Source organism: Marmota flaviventris, chromosome Y (assembly GCF_047511675.1).
Source record: "Marmota flaviventris isolate mMarFla1 chromosome Y, mMarFla1.hap1, whole genome shotgun sequence".
NCBI classification, from domain to species: Eukaryota; Metazoa; Chordata; class Mammalia; order Rodentia; family Sciuridae; genus Marmota; species Marmota flaviventris.
The window spans coordinates 12,748,260-12,763,971 of NC_092519.1; positions in this window are offsets into that span (position 1 = coordinate 12,748,260).

Here is a 15,712-nt window from a genome sequence, read left to right on the forward strand (position 1 = left end):
GCCACTATGAACATGCAACAAAGTCTTTGGGTCAAAACAATTATTGCAGGGATTATTTTAACGATGTTAGTGCTTGGTAATCTTCCCAGGTTTGTGAGATTGATAGGCAGAAAGGCATGAGTCTTTCTCTGAAGAACTAAGAGGGATTCAGACATGACATTGGATGTTTCGGTACAGGCAGCTTGGATATATTTGTCACCTATATTAAGTAGGTTTTCATCATGGCCAACCTGGAGAGAGCCTGACAGAAACACATTTGAATGAATAGTGCAACTTTTACCAAGTTGGTAGGGTTTGGTAAAAAGATGGGGTAGATGTATTTGCGGACCTAGCATAGGAACCTCTTCACATTCTAAGTGGAAAAACAGGGAGGCACAATCTCCAGATGGTAACCTGGATAGGCCCTCCCAAGAGAGCTGATTGAGGCTGAGAGTATTTCTCTGCCTACTTTATGGAGTCATGGCTATAAACAATTGTATCAGAGAAATTGGAGGTTTGGATCAAAGCAAGTGTTATACCAATTATGGAGATATTCCCTGGGCTCCCAATCAATAAGGAGGTGTCCAGAAATAATAGTAGTAATAATAAACTCCAATATGTTGTCTTTAAAATTAATGAATGTTGTATCTTAACTACTTTATAGATATTAATGATTTTTCAAAAAATTGCTGGCTACCTAGAAAAATATTTAGTTAAGTGATTTTAAAGGTATTTTTACTTTTATCTTTTTAACTTATTTAATCATGACTTTAAAGAGATTTGGATCCTTTTTATTTTTACTTTATGAGTGTTCAGTTATCTGTAGGTTAATTTTGGCTTCATAGACACAAAGCACATAACATAAAATGCATAAATGCGTACCCATGAACATAAAAGTAAATTGGAAACAAAGATTTTTATAACCCTTCGTCAGATATTAGATTCTCATGGTAGGAAGAAAGAGTTGCAGATGTCCTAATTACACCCTGTAGAAATTAAAACAATCTGTCTCAGACTTTGTAATATAAGTCAACAAAAGACAGGCCTATACTTTTGGGGTCTTTAGGAGTAGATTCTGACAGTCAATGTGGGCATTGAAATCAAAGGTTCAGGTAGCCATTTGTCCTTTATGGGGCCAGATTTATTGCCATCATTTTATTTATTTACTTATTTTTAATAATCTTTATATATTGTTATGGTATTTTCTTCAGGTGCTGAGTCCTGGATGAAAGATGCAGAGACAAAGTTGTTCTGAAGCAGAGGGTCAAGGAACTTTATCTAAAATAAAGTCTGACTCCTTTTACTATTAAGAGAAATAAACAATGGTGGTGTTCATAAAAAAAAAAAAAAAACTAGAGATAAGATGAAAAAGGGTATGTGTTCTTAGGAACACAGAACTAGAGATATGATAAAAAAATGACCATGAGTGATGAGTTGCTTGATTTTATTATGTTAGCAAGCAATTCTCTCTGCCAACAGGTGGGAACTCTAGATGCCCATTTTTCATTATGCACAAATCAAGTGGATCAAAAAACTAGGAATTAAACCAGAGCTTTGCAACTGCTAAGAAAAAAAATGGTCCCAACACTCATAAATATTGTTGTAGGAACCAACTTCTTCAATAAGACTTATAAAACACAAGAAATAAAATGCAGAATTAATAACTGGTAGAGTAGCAAATTACTGTACATCAAAGGTAACTCAAATGTGAAGAGGAAGTAGAACAGAAGAAACTTTTTGCCAACTAATCAATATCAAGGACATGTAAAACAACTCAAAAACTTAACCTCCCCAACAAAAAACATAAACAGATATTTCTTAAAAGAAGAAACATGGTTGGCCAAGAAATGATGAAAAAAATGTTCAACACCCCTAGCAAAGAAATGCAAATAAAAATACACAGACATTTTTCTTACTCTAGCTAGAATGGCAATCATTAATAATACAAATAATAAAAATTGATGTAAATATCGAGAAAGAGGCACACTCATATGTTAGATGGGACTAAAAACTAGTACAATCATTTTGAAAATCAGTATGGAGATTCCTCAAAAGATTAAGAATGGAATGACAATATCCCACTCCTTGATAAAATCAGCATACTATATTGATGATGCCCCATTAAAGTTGATAGCAGCTCAATTTATATATATTGACAATCTGTACAACCAGTCCAGGTGGCTATCAAAAGATGAATAAATAAAGATAATGCAATATATATTCAGTATGTAATTTTACTCAGCCATAAGAAATAATAAAATTATGGCATTTGGTGGTAAATAGATAGAACATAATGTTAAGTGGAATAAGACAGACTCAAAAAGTCAAGCGCCAAATATTTCTCTGATATGAAGAAGCTGGAACAAAATAAGTGGAGAAAAGAAAGGATCACAGGAAAATAGAAGACAGATCAATACGTAGAGGGAAAAACGATGGGACAATGGAGTAACTATGTTGTAAAATTGACCTATTATGCTATGTAGATATATGAAAATACTGTAGTGAACTTCATATTTTATGTATACCTTTAGAGCACCATTTTAAATCAATCAATCAATCAATCTAAAGTCCAGTAGAATACAGGAAGGATATCAGGGTAAGGGAAATGGGGAGAGAAAAAGAAGTACACACACACACACACACACACATACACACAAAATACATACTGATGTTTATTCAGCTATAAAAAAATAAAATCATGTCACTTTCAGGAAAGTGGGTAGAAGAAAAAGACATCGTGTCATATGAATAAACCACATATTCAAAGACATGTTTCACATGATCTACATTTTGAAAGTGAGGAAGAAATGACCTATCACAATCTAAAAAGTAAATAAACAGAGGGAGACTAGTAAAATAGTGCATCATAGACATTAAGAAAGCACAGTAAAGGGGACCTGAGAAAAGCAATGGCATAAATTTATATATATATATATATATATATATATATATATATATATATATATATATATATATATATATATACACACACACACACACATATATATATCACAATACTGGAATTAATTCTGACATATGTATGTACAATTACAAGTCATTAACAAAAACATAAAAGAAATTATTGCATTTTCTTGTCACTAAAGTATTACTCATAATAGCCAAGAAGTGGGACCCTACTTGTTATTAGTGGATGAATGTAAAAAAAAAACATAATGTATAAACACAGAATGTAAGACTCTTGTGTTATAAAAATAAAATTTTATAATTTGTGAAAATATAAATAAACCTGGAGTACATTATCATAGGTAAAATAGCCAAGCATACCTACAAAAATATTGCATGGTGTCTTTTATATGAGGTATCTAAAAAAGATGAATTCAGAGACCTAGAGAATAGAATGGTATTACCAGAAACTGAAGGGAGATGACAAAAGTGAAAAGATGTTTTTTTATAGGTTAAAAATTTTTAACTATGCAGAATAAATACATTGTAGAGATCTAATGTACAATAAGTGACCGTTTATTTAAAGTATTGCTTACAATATATTTATTAAAAAGTTTTTAAAAATTACTTTATGCTATTAAATTTTAATATTTTTAAAAAATAGACAACATATGCAAATGCCACCAGTATGATAGCAGTCAATATACCTCAGAAAAAAATCATCTATTATCACAGTTTTCAATTTCTTTCTTTCCCAGTATCATTTATTGTCATATTTTAAGAATATCTTAAATATACAATAATCTGCATATTTAAGCATGTAAAATATAAATATTGTTCTATTAATAAGATCATAGTAAATCTATACTCTCGTGTACTACTTTTTATTCAAAATTTTGAAAATAAGCAAATAAGTAACTACATAACTAACTTCACCATGATACTTCATTTTATTAATATACTAGATAAATCTCAAATCATCCTCATTTGTGCTAATTTGAGTTGTTTTTTAATCTTTCTAATAAAGTCAACATTTAAAAAGTTTCAGAGCATTCCTAAGATATGCTGAGTATTATTCACACAATATTTCCCCATAAGACATGACTAATTTTTCAATTCACAGACAAAATGCTTATTTGATATGCTTTTTCTTGAACTTAAACATTAACTTCTTTTTGTTTTGCTAGTTTAGTTGTCTATTTATTTAGATGGACAGATAATATGAATATTTTATTGTGTGTACCATATTTCAAGCATGCATAAAATGTTAAAATCAATTATTTCACATGTAAATTGCATCATAGTTGATTTTTCACTTTTTACATTTTCCAAGGACACTATGCAACACTATTACCTGCAGTAACTTTTTTGTGTATTATATTTTTTGAAATATATTCCTCCAAATAACATTGATTATTCATATTTTAAAAGATAAATGGTCTCCTCACCTCCCAAGCTATTCTATTTTCCGGTATAACTATTCTAGTCTATACATTTATAAGTTTACTTTTTTAGACTCCATATGTGATTAAGTTCTTGTAGTATTTATATTTTTTGCCTCATTTATCTCATTAACATAAGGTTTTTAAGATTATAAATATTAAGACAAAGTCAGAACTTCAGTCCTTTTATCTGGATAGTACTTCTCATTATCTTTACCTACTTACTCATTTATTTACACTTACATTTATTGTCTTCTGGAGCATCATAAATGGTGCTATTATAAACATGAGAGCAATTATCATGTAAATATCAAGATTTATTTCTTTGGATATATTCTTAGTATAATTATTTCTGGATTGTATAGTAATTTTGAGAAATTTTAAACTGTTTTCATTATAACTACAGTGATACATTCCCACTGACTGATTTGCATTTTTAATAGAAATCAGAGATATATGAGATTTAAACTGCACTCTCTTAGACATGCATTCAATATGCTCTTCACCAGTTCTATACACATTCTTTTCAATGACACAAAAACATTTTCCCTGGTATATCACATGCTGTTATATTGTTCACAGCCAACTTGTGCTAAGTGAGAGGTACAGACAGCAAGGGACCAAAGAAAATGTGGTATGTAAACACATTGGAATATTACTTAGCATTAAACAAGAATAAAACTATGGCATTTGCCAGTAAATAGGTGGAACTGGAGACTGTCATGTTAAGTGAAATAAGCCAATTCCAAGAAACCAAAGGTGAAAGGTTCTCTCTGATATATAGATGCTAACCCACAATAAAGGCAGTGGGTGGAGAATAGAATTTCATTGGATTAGATAAAGAGGAATGAAGGGAAATGATGGGAATAATAAAGATAGGAGAATGAATTGGAAATTATATTCTTATATATGAATACATGACCAGTGTTAACTCCTCACATATATAGCCACAGAGTGTGAAGTTATACTCCATGTATGTATGATATGTCAAAATACACTTTATATCATGTATATCTAAGACCAAATAAAAAACTTAAAAAAAATCTGGAATAGCAAGAATTATGACTTTCCCAAAAAATGTTTAAAAGGAAATCCCAGGGACACATTGTGAGCAGATAGCACCTCCATTCTTCATAATTCTTCACCACGTACTATGAATATCACTCAAGATGTTACCATTTAAATTACTATTTCTAACCCCATAATTTCTTGCCCAGTGGAAGCTGGTAGGATTGTGGCACTTAATATTCTTCACAGTGCCCTTAATTGCACATGAGCTACTACTGGGATAGGGATTTTGTAAGTAAGCTACAGAAAGAGAAATATCACTTTCTTAGCTTGATCTGTCCAGCAAACAAGAAACTTAGTATTCATATATAAAATTAGTTTTCCATAGATAATACTAACTTAGCCTAGTCCTAGAAAGTCACTTTTTTGTATGGAAAATATTTATATGGACATTATGGCGCAGAGTAATTTTCTTTTTTCTCAGAAAAAAATGGGGAGAATCAATATAAGGCCATTTTTTGGTTCCAAAAAACGGGGAGAATCAGTATAAGGCCAGAAACTTACTGTTCTCCAAGCAGGACACATGGGTCAAAAACAAGGCTCACAAATTTTAAAAATAAATATATAAATAAAATGATAATTATTTTCTTTGAGCACAATAGCATAGAAAGAACATTTAATAACAGATATTTTAAAAAAGTCTTAAAAATATGTGACAATAAAACAACCCCATGTTCCTGGCAGGGGAGTCAGTGGAGAAATGAGAAATAACATTTTAAAATTTGTTAGACAAATAAAAATAGCAATACAAAATTTACTGGAAACTATTGATGTAGCAGAAACAATTATAATGTGAGTTTTAATAGTAATTAATGCCTCTGAGTGTACTGTGATATGCCTGTAATTCCAGCAGCTCATGATACTGAGACAGGAGGATCGAGAGTTCAAATCCAGCTTCAGCAAAGGCAAAGCCCTAAGCAACTCATCTAAATAACATACAAAATAGAGCTGGGGATGTGGTTTAGCTGCTTGCTGGCTGAATGCCCCTAAATTCAATCCCTGGTAAGAAAGAGAGAAAGAGAAAGAGAGAGAGAGAGAGAGAGAGAGAGAGAGAGAGAGAGAGAGAGGGGAAAGAAGGAAGAAAGGAAAGAAAGAAGGAAGGAAGGAAGGGAGGGAGGAAGGAAGGAAGGAAGGAAGGAAAGAAGGGAGGAAGGAAGGAAAGAAAGAAGGAAGGAAGGAAGAAAGAAAGAGAAAGGCCTACATACTGTGAGGATGTGGGTGGGGGGGAAAGGTTCACTCATACAGCTGGTGGGACTGCAAGTTGATGCAACCCTCTGAAAGCAGGTTAGAGATTCCTCAGAAAACTTGAAATGTAACCACTAGTTGACCCAGTTATACCACTCATAATATATTATAGTTATATGGAACTATGGAACAAACCTACATACCCTTCAACAGATGAATGGAAAAAAGAAAATGTGGTGTACAAACACACACACACACACACACACACACACACACACACACACACACACTGGAATATCACTTAGCCTTAAAGAATGCAATTATGGCATTTTCTAATAAATGGATGGGTCAGGAGAATATCACACTAAATTAAATAAGCCAATCCCAAAACACTATTTTTCCTGCCATGTGGATACTAATGCACAATAAGGATGGGGGTTAGAGAAGAATAAGAGGTACTTTGGATTAGGCATAGGGCATAGAAATGATACTAGAACGAATTGGACATTATTACCCTATGTGCACATAGGACTACATAACCAGTGTGATTCTACATCATGTACAATCAAAAGAATGAGAAGTTGTTTTCCATTTACGTATGAAGTAACAAAATGCATTCTACTGTCATATTTCACTAAACAACAAAAAAAAAATAAAAAAAATAATGCCGGGCTTGGGTTGTGGCTTAGCGGTAGAGCTCTTGCCTCGCACTTGCGAGACCCTGGGTTCGATCCTCAACACCACATACAAAAATAAACAAGTGAAATAAAGGTGTTGTGTCCAACTACAACTACAAAATAAATATTTTTTTAAAAAAGAGAGAAATGCCTACATAAAAAAATACAAAAAATTCTAAATGAACAAATTATTTTAAAACATACAAAAGTAGAATTATAAGACCAAAACAAATCCATTTCACAGAAGGAAGAAATAATAAATGGAGACAAATTAAATAGAGACTAATCTATTTCATAAGATCAATAAAATGAAGAGTTGTTTTCTTAAAAGATAAAATTAGAAATATTAGAGTTGTGAAAGTTTCAAATAAATAAAAATATTAAATTCTTTTTAAAATATAAAATGACACAAAATAATTAGAAATTATTATGAACACTATCTCAACAATTTTTTTCTCTTAAAATGTCTGGTTCCAAAAAATGGGGAGAATCAGTATTAGGCCAGAAACTTACTGTTTGTTGAGAGCTACAGCCAAAGGGGCCCCAGCAAACTTCCAGCTGCCAGCAAACTTCCAGCTGCCAGCAAACTTCTAGCTGCCAACTGATTGGCTCCTCTGTGGTGATGCTCATTGGGCTGTTTCCCCGCCCTTTCAGACCATGGAGCTGCTCATTGGGGGACTTTTTTTGGCTCTGCCCATGCGACCCAGCCAATCAGCCTCAAGAGGAGGAGGAGTGTGGGAGGTTGAGAGGCTTGTGGGAAGCCGGTGGTGGCAGTTGGGCTCTGAGGGTTTTTCCTGAGGAGCTGTGTGGTGTGGTGTGTGTGTTCTAAAAATAAAGTTCATTTCTTTTGACAAGAGGCTCCTGAATTGTGCCCAACCAGACTGTGGCAACTATCTCAACAAATTTAATAAATTTAAACTTCTAAACATATTCACTTAACCAAGTTATCATGAGACACAGAAAAACTAAATGAACCAATAACAATAGGTGATATTTAATAAGTAACAGAATTCTCCAGAGAAAATTCAAAAGCCAGGGATTCACTGATTAATTCTATCAAACATTTTTAAAAAGACCTAATAACAATTCTAAAGTTATTTTAAAAACAGTAGAGCAAAATAGTCTTCCAAACTCTTTATATAATGCTAGCATTACCTAATAACAAAACAAGCAATGACACATAAATACAGAGCTACAGGCCAAAATACACATTGAGAGTAAATGGAAATTGCCACAGTCTGGCTGGACACAATTCACAAGCCACTTGTCAAGCAGAAAAAACTTTATTTTTAGAACACACATGCGGCACCACCTGAGCTTTTCAGGAATTCCTTCAGAGCCCAGCAGCCACCACTGGCTTCCGGCCAGCCTCTCAACCCCCACTCCTCCCACTCTTGAGGCTGATTGGCTGGGTCATGTGTGCGGAGCCAAAAGACTCCCCCAGTGAGCAGCTCCGTGGTCTGAAAGGGTGGGGAAACAGCCCAATGAGCATCACCGCAGAGGAGCCAATCAGCTGGAAGTTTGCTGGGGCCGCTTCAGCTGTGGCTCTCAACATCTCCCCCTCTCTATTTAATTAAACAACAAGCATGTGGCTTAGGGACCGTGTCTGTCTTAGGCTGTCCAATACTACATATGGTCCTTACCCATCATCAGATGAGCTGACCTCAAGGCGTCAGCCTCCTGTCTTAGGTTGGTACCATTGCAATTGGATCTTACCTGTCATTGACTACTGGTCCAGCATACAGCCACACCTGTGGATAGGCCTTTGTACCAGTGGGAGGGTGAGGTTCTTTGCCTCACCTCTGTTGGCCCACAAATTTTAGCTGAACGACCATCACAAGCAGAAGGGAGGAAGATACACCAAGTCAATTGACGGCTCCTTTTGGAAAAATTGTACCACCAATGACACCATCAGCAAAAATACCCCAAAACTACCACAAGTAGCTGCACCAACAGATAGCTCACAATGCATACAAATGAATACATACAAGTGATACATAGTCCAGGCAAGTTCTGCAAGCAGTTCAGTGATAGCTATTGCAGAAGCTGTAGTTTGGTTTTAACTTTGTCTTTACTGGCACTGGGATGAAGGTAGGAATTCTGCCATGATGGCTAAAGAAAAAATTATGTAACATTCCAGCAGGCAATAAAAGAAAGCAATTTTCTGAACAATTTACATTATCCTGAATAGAATTATTAAATATAATGAAAAGGAAAGGTGAAAGTAAACAAACAGATCTGTTAAACTCCTTTTTTGTTCATATATTAAAACAATCCTCAACCGCTATTTACCCAATTTAAATTAAACCATTTAAATCACGTGAATAAGAAAAAAAAATATTTGAATCCATTTTTTCATGAGCACTCATCATATATGATATATGGACATATGCACATACAAACATACAACACAAAACTCAAGTGTGCACACATAATATAATACATACGACACATAACATAATAGTAATGGCCTTGTAACTTTTGACAGGTGAAATCTCCATTGCAATGTTTAAAAACTCTACAGTCAAAAAATAGAACTTATCAGCAAAACATTAACATAGGTTTACATGAGCTCAAAAAACAGAATAGAACTTCATGATGTGGGAAAGGGCAATAATAAAATAGATATTGAAAAAAGCATACTGGTTTTATTAGCCTCCAGGTGTGGGAGAACCACTGTCGCAGATGTAAAGATAGCCAAACTGGAGTTCTGGATATCAGCTGTTATGGATTTGAGCCAAATCATCTTATTTTTGGTCTATAGAAATCGCTTTAGTTAGTCTCTCTGGAATCCAAATCAGCTGCTGTTCTCCCCTCAGTCGTTCCCTGTGCAGGCCACCAAATGCCACAGTCTGGCTGGACACAATTCACAAGCCACTTGTCAAGCAGAAACAAACTTTATTTTTAGAACACACATGCAACACAGGAGCTCTTCAGGAATTCCCTCAGAGCCCAACTGCCACCACCGGCTTCCGGTCAGCCTCTCAACCCCCATTCCTCCTGCTCTTGAGGCTGATTGGCTGAGTCATGTGGGCAGAGCCAAAAGAGCCCCCCAATGAGCAGCTCTGTGGTCTGAAAGGGCAGGGAAACAGCCCAGTGAGCATCACCGCAGAGGAGCCAATTAGCTGGAAGTTTGCTGGGGCCGTGGTGAGCCAATCAGCTGGAAGTTTGCTGGGGCCGCTTTGGCTGTGGCTCTCAACAGGAAATCAAACTATAAAAGTTTTATGAAAAAGAATAAAGAGAATTCTCTTTCTCTCTCTAAGAAAATAGATCTTCTATTCATGTTTAGAATAATAAACATTGTTAAAATGTCCCTACTACCCAAAATAATTGATAGATTCAGTAAAATTTTGATCAAAATACAGTGACATTTTTCCAAAAATAGAAAAAAATACTAAAATTTGTATAGAAATACAAAAATCAAAATCTAAAGAAGCTTTTGCAGAACAAAGTCTTTACATTTCTCAAAAAATACTATAAAGCTATATCATTAAAAATCACAGTATTGGCATAAAAACAGACATAAACCAGTGAAACATATACAGACTTCAGAAATAAAATAATGTATCTAAAGTCAAATGTATCAGCAAATAGATTAATATTTCACATTGGAAAAAAAAAACTATCATACAAAGAAACACCAAGTTAGTCATTTGTTCACATATAAAACTATCTACACTAGGAGATAAGGCAATAAGGTGAGAGACAAGTGCCTGATTTTAATTTAACAAAATGAAAAGACACATTGAAAAGGCAAAATGAAAACTTTATCTTTCTCCCAGTTCTAAGAGTACATCACAGAGAAAGATGCTTCCCATTTCTGGGAGCAAGAGAAAATTAAGACCAGGCCTCAGATTTTAAACCCAGTACCAGGAATACTAGAAGTGACTACAATCTCAGCAAAATAAACAACTTGTTTAAAATTTGTGCAAAGACATGCATGATGTCAGATCAGGAATAGAAGAATAAATACCTTTAATTTTGATATTCACTTGATGTCACATGACAACAAACAACAAAAGCTTTTGATTAAGCCATGATCTTGTCTAATTTCAGCTCCTTTACATGTCAGCAACTGGAGAACACCTACTCAGTGAGTGCACTGAGTCAGGCCCACAGTAGACTATTCAACAGTTATCATTAGCTGAGTACCACAAAGTCATACCTACCAATAGCAGAGGAAGTAGAGCAGAAGCTTTCATGAGAGCTGAGCTTACTTTTCATGTACTAAAGACTCCATACGCACATACACAGCCACTGGCTCTACCAAAGAAGGATCTGGCTGCTGGGCTGAGAACAACCGGGTGTTGTCATTTTGGTGCTCTCAGAGCATCCACCAACTTTAAGACCCATGGAGAAACTACTTAACTTAGGACAGGTGGATCTTTAGGAAGGAGTAGAGATACAGGCTAATGACAAAGAAGATATATTTAATGAAATAATAACAGAAATTTTCTCTAATTTTGAGAAAATTAAAATTTAATTTTGCAGTTTTCCCTGTGGAAACACACAAACAGACCCCCAACGCCAGACAATCACTGGGTCAGGACCTTTCCATTGTCCTGTTAGAATATCCTTCCAAAGTACCTTGGGCTTATGTACATTTTTTGGACACATATGCTTTCTGCAGCACTAAGCACTGATGAATCCAAATTTAAAAAGTTTAGAGTAAAAAGGGTTATTTTAAGTTTATCTTTGAGGGGTATATACCCCTTTCCAATTCCCTCTTTTTGCTTTAATAAGTACATTTTAATAGTTTGATGAGCTCTTTCAACTATGCCTTGTCCCTGTGGATTGTATGGGATTCCTGTTACATGAGTAATGCCAAAGGATGAGCAAAATTGTTAAAAAGAGGTAGAAGTATAACCAGGACCATTATCTATTTTTACCTGTTTTGGAATGCCCACAGTGGCAAAATTTTGTAAGCAATGAGCTATAATATCTTTAGTTTTTTCTCCGGCATGAAGGGAGCCCATCAAAAATACAGAAGAAGAATCAACTGTAACATGCATATATTTTAATTTTCCAAATTCTGGCAAGTGTGTGACATCCATCTGCCAAATATGGTTAGGTATCAGTCCTCTAGGATTGACTCCAAGATTAACTTGTGGTAAAAAGATTACACAATATTGACATTGTTTTATTATTTGTCTAGCTTCTTCCTTAGTTATTTTAAAATGCTTTTGTAAAGTATTAGCATTGACATGGAACTTTTTATGAAAATTTGTAGCTTCTTCTAGTGTAGAGAAAATATGTATGTCATGTGTAGTTTTATCTTCTAAATCATTGCCCAAACTAATGGCTCCAGGCAATCCTGTATGTGCCTCGATATGTCCTATAAAGAATGGATCTTTTCTGTCCCAGATTAGACTTTGTATAGTGGAAAGCAAAGAGAAAACAGTAGAGAAAGGGGAAATCCTACCAGCATCTTCAAGGGATACTATAGCATTAACTATGTACTGACTATCAGAAAATAAATTAAATACAGAATCTTTAAGCATCACAAAAGCTTGTAAAACTGCATTAAGCTCTACCTTTTGAGCTGATTGTTTGGGTACTAAAAATGTAAAAGTTTGATCAGGGGTAACTACTGCTGCTGTACCATTATTTGACCCATCAGTGAATATATTTGGAGCATTTATGATAGGTGTTTTTCTTGTCATTTTTGGAAAAATTACAGGATGCAATGCCCAAAAAGACAATATAGGATTAGATGGTAAGTGGTTATCAAATGAAACATCAGATTTGCACATGATTATTGCCCAAGTATTTAACTCATTAGCTAACTCATCAATTTGATCCATAGTGTATGGAGTAATAATTTTATTGGGAGAAATTCCAAACACTCCCTTTGCTGCTTTTATTCCTTTGAGTATTAATTGTCCTACAGCCTCAGGATACCTAGTAAGAATAGTGTTAGGAGAATAAGATAAATGTATCCATAATAATGGACCTTCTTGCCAAAATACTCCTGTAGGAATCATTTTTGTTGGTAATACAATAAATAATAAAGACAAACTTATATCAATTCTATCCAAATGCATATTTTCCATATATGTTTCAATGATTTTTAATGCCTTTCTTGCTTCAGGCGTTAACCTTCGGGGTGAATTTGGATCTGATGGACCTTTTAGGATATCAAATAAAGGTCCCAACTCTCCTGTTGGTATACCTAGATAAGGCCTTATCCAATTTATGTCTCCTAATAACTTTTGAAAGTCATTAAGTGATTTGAGGTGATCTACGCGTATTTGAATTTTTGGTGGACAGACCATGTTTGAGGATAATAGAACTCCTAAATAATTAATTGGAAAATTTAATTGTACTTTATCTATTGCTATCTCTAGATCATAATTTTTAAATAAGTTTGTAAGTGTGACATAACATTCTAGCAATTTGTTTTTATCTTTATGTGCTAATAATACATCATCTATATAGTGAAATATTTGTAGTTCAGGATTTTGATTTCTAAGTGGCTGGATTGCTTTATAACATAAAATTGACACATAGTTGGGCTGTTAGCCATCCATTGAGGGAGTACTTTCCATTCGTATCTCTGATCAGGACCTTCATGATTTAGAGTGCAGGGATAGTAAATGCAAAATGTGGACTATCCTCAGGATGAATTGGAATTTAGAAAAAAAAATCTTTAATATGTATAGCTAAAGCATACCAGGTTTTTGGCAAGGAAGACATTTGAGGAATCCCTGATTGAGCAGGTCCCATAATAACCATCTCATTATTAATGGCTCTTAAATCTTGCAATAATCTCCATTTACCAGATTTCTTTTTAATGACAAAAATGGGAGCATTATAGGGAGATATGGAAGGTTGTATATGTCCCTCCACTAATTTTTGTTTGACAAGGTTATGGGTTGCTTGTATCTTTTCTTTAGTCAGGGGCCACTGAGGAACCTACATTGGTCTTTCTGATTTCCAAGTAATTTTTATTGTCTCAGTGACCCCTTCTGAAAACCCAATCCATGTCTATTTATTCCTTGATCTATTTGAATTGGTGCTGCTATACCTTGTTCTTGTTCTCCTAATCTTTTTTCTTTCCTAAAACCTTGTCTAGCCATAATAGTGGGCGCATTTGGATTGATGTTATTTGTTAATGTCAAACCTAATTGATCTAGGACATCTTGTCCCCATAAATTTATAGGAAGATGATCAATGCATATGGCTGTATAGTCCCTTCACATCCTTCAGGATCTAATACCATTGCACTTCTATGGGGATTAGTCGCCACTCTTAGGCCTCGAAGCATTTGGGTGGCTTGTTGTAATGGCCAATGTTTTGGCCATTCTTGACAAGATATGATGCTAAGGTCTGCACCTGTATCAGTAGCCCATTAAATTCATGTCCTTGAATATTAATTTTAGCATGGGTTGAGAATCTAAATTTAAAGAGAGGATAGCCCATTCTACACCTGTGGAGCCTAATCCCCTGGAACCTCTTTCTATAGTACTACTGGAAAATTTATCATGTAGGCTGGGTATTATTAATAACTGTGCTATTCTATCTCCTGTTGAAATTACTGATATACCCTTTGGAGAACTAGCTATAATTTTTATTTCACCTTCATAATCGGGATCAATTACCCCAGGACTTATCATAAGTCCTTTTAGAGTAGAAGAACTGCATCCTAACAATAAGCCTACTGTTCCTTTGGGAAGAGGTCCTTTTACTCCTGTGGGGTTGATTTGAACTCCCATCTCTGGAGTTAGTACTGCTCTGGCAGAGGTGCAGATGTCAAACCCTGCGTTCCCTCTGGTTTGTCTGGTGAGAGATCTGATGGATAATGTGTCCTGGGCACTACCCTGATGGTGTTGCTGGGTTCCTCCGTGGTGTTTCTGGGTTCCTCCAGTGCCCCGTATATTTGTGGTTGTAGACCCCGGAGCATTGGGCCCTCCTGTCTGTTTTTTGGCAATGGAGCCCGATGCCTTTCTCCATGATATCGTGGGTAAACACCTGGTTCTTATCCATTTTTTGATAATGTAGTACCCTCTATGGTGGTTTGAGAATGGCATTCATTAGCCCAATGTCTCCCTCTATGGCATCGTGGGCATATACCTGGTATTCTACTCCTTTGATACCTAGCTTTGTTAAACTCTCCTCCTATGGGGCAATTCCTTTTAAAATGTCCTGTTTGTTCACAATTGTAGCATGTTTTTGGCCTGGCATCTAAAGCCTGTTGTACTGCGGCTCCCAAGACTTGCCCTTGTTCATTAATGTCTCTACATAATTTAATATATGTTTTTAAATCTCCATGTTTCCATGGTCTAATGACCTCTCTGCACCAATGACTTGCTTGCTCATAAGCCAGTTGTTTTATTAATGGCGTTGCTTGTTCTGTATTCCCCAAAACTCTGGTAGCTGTTTGAATAAGCCTATCTACAAATCCAGTGTAAGGTTAATACTCCTTGTATTATCTTACACAATTGACCTTATAAATCT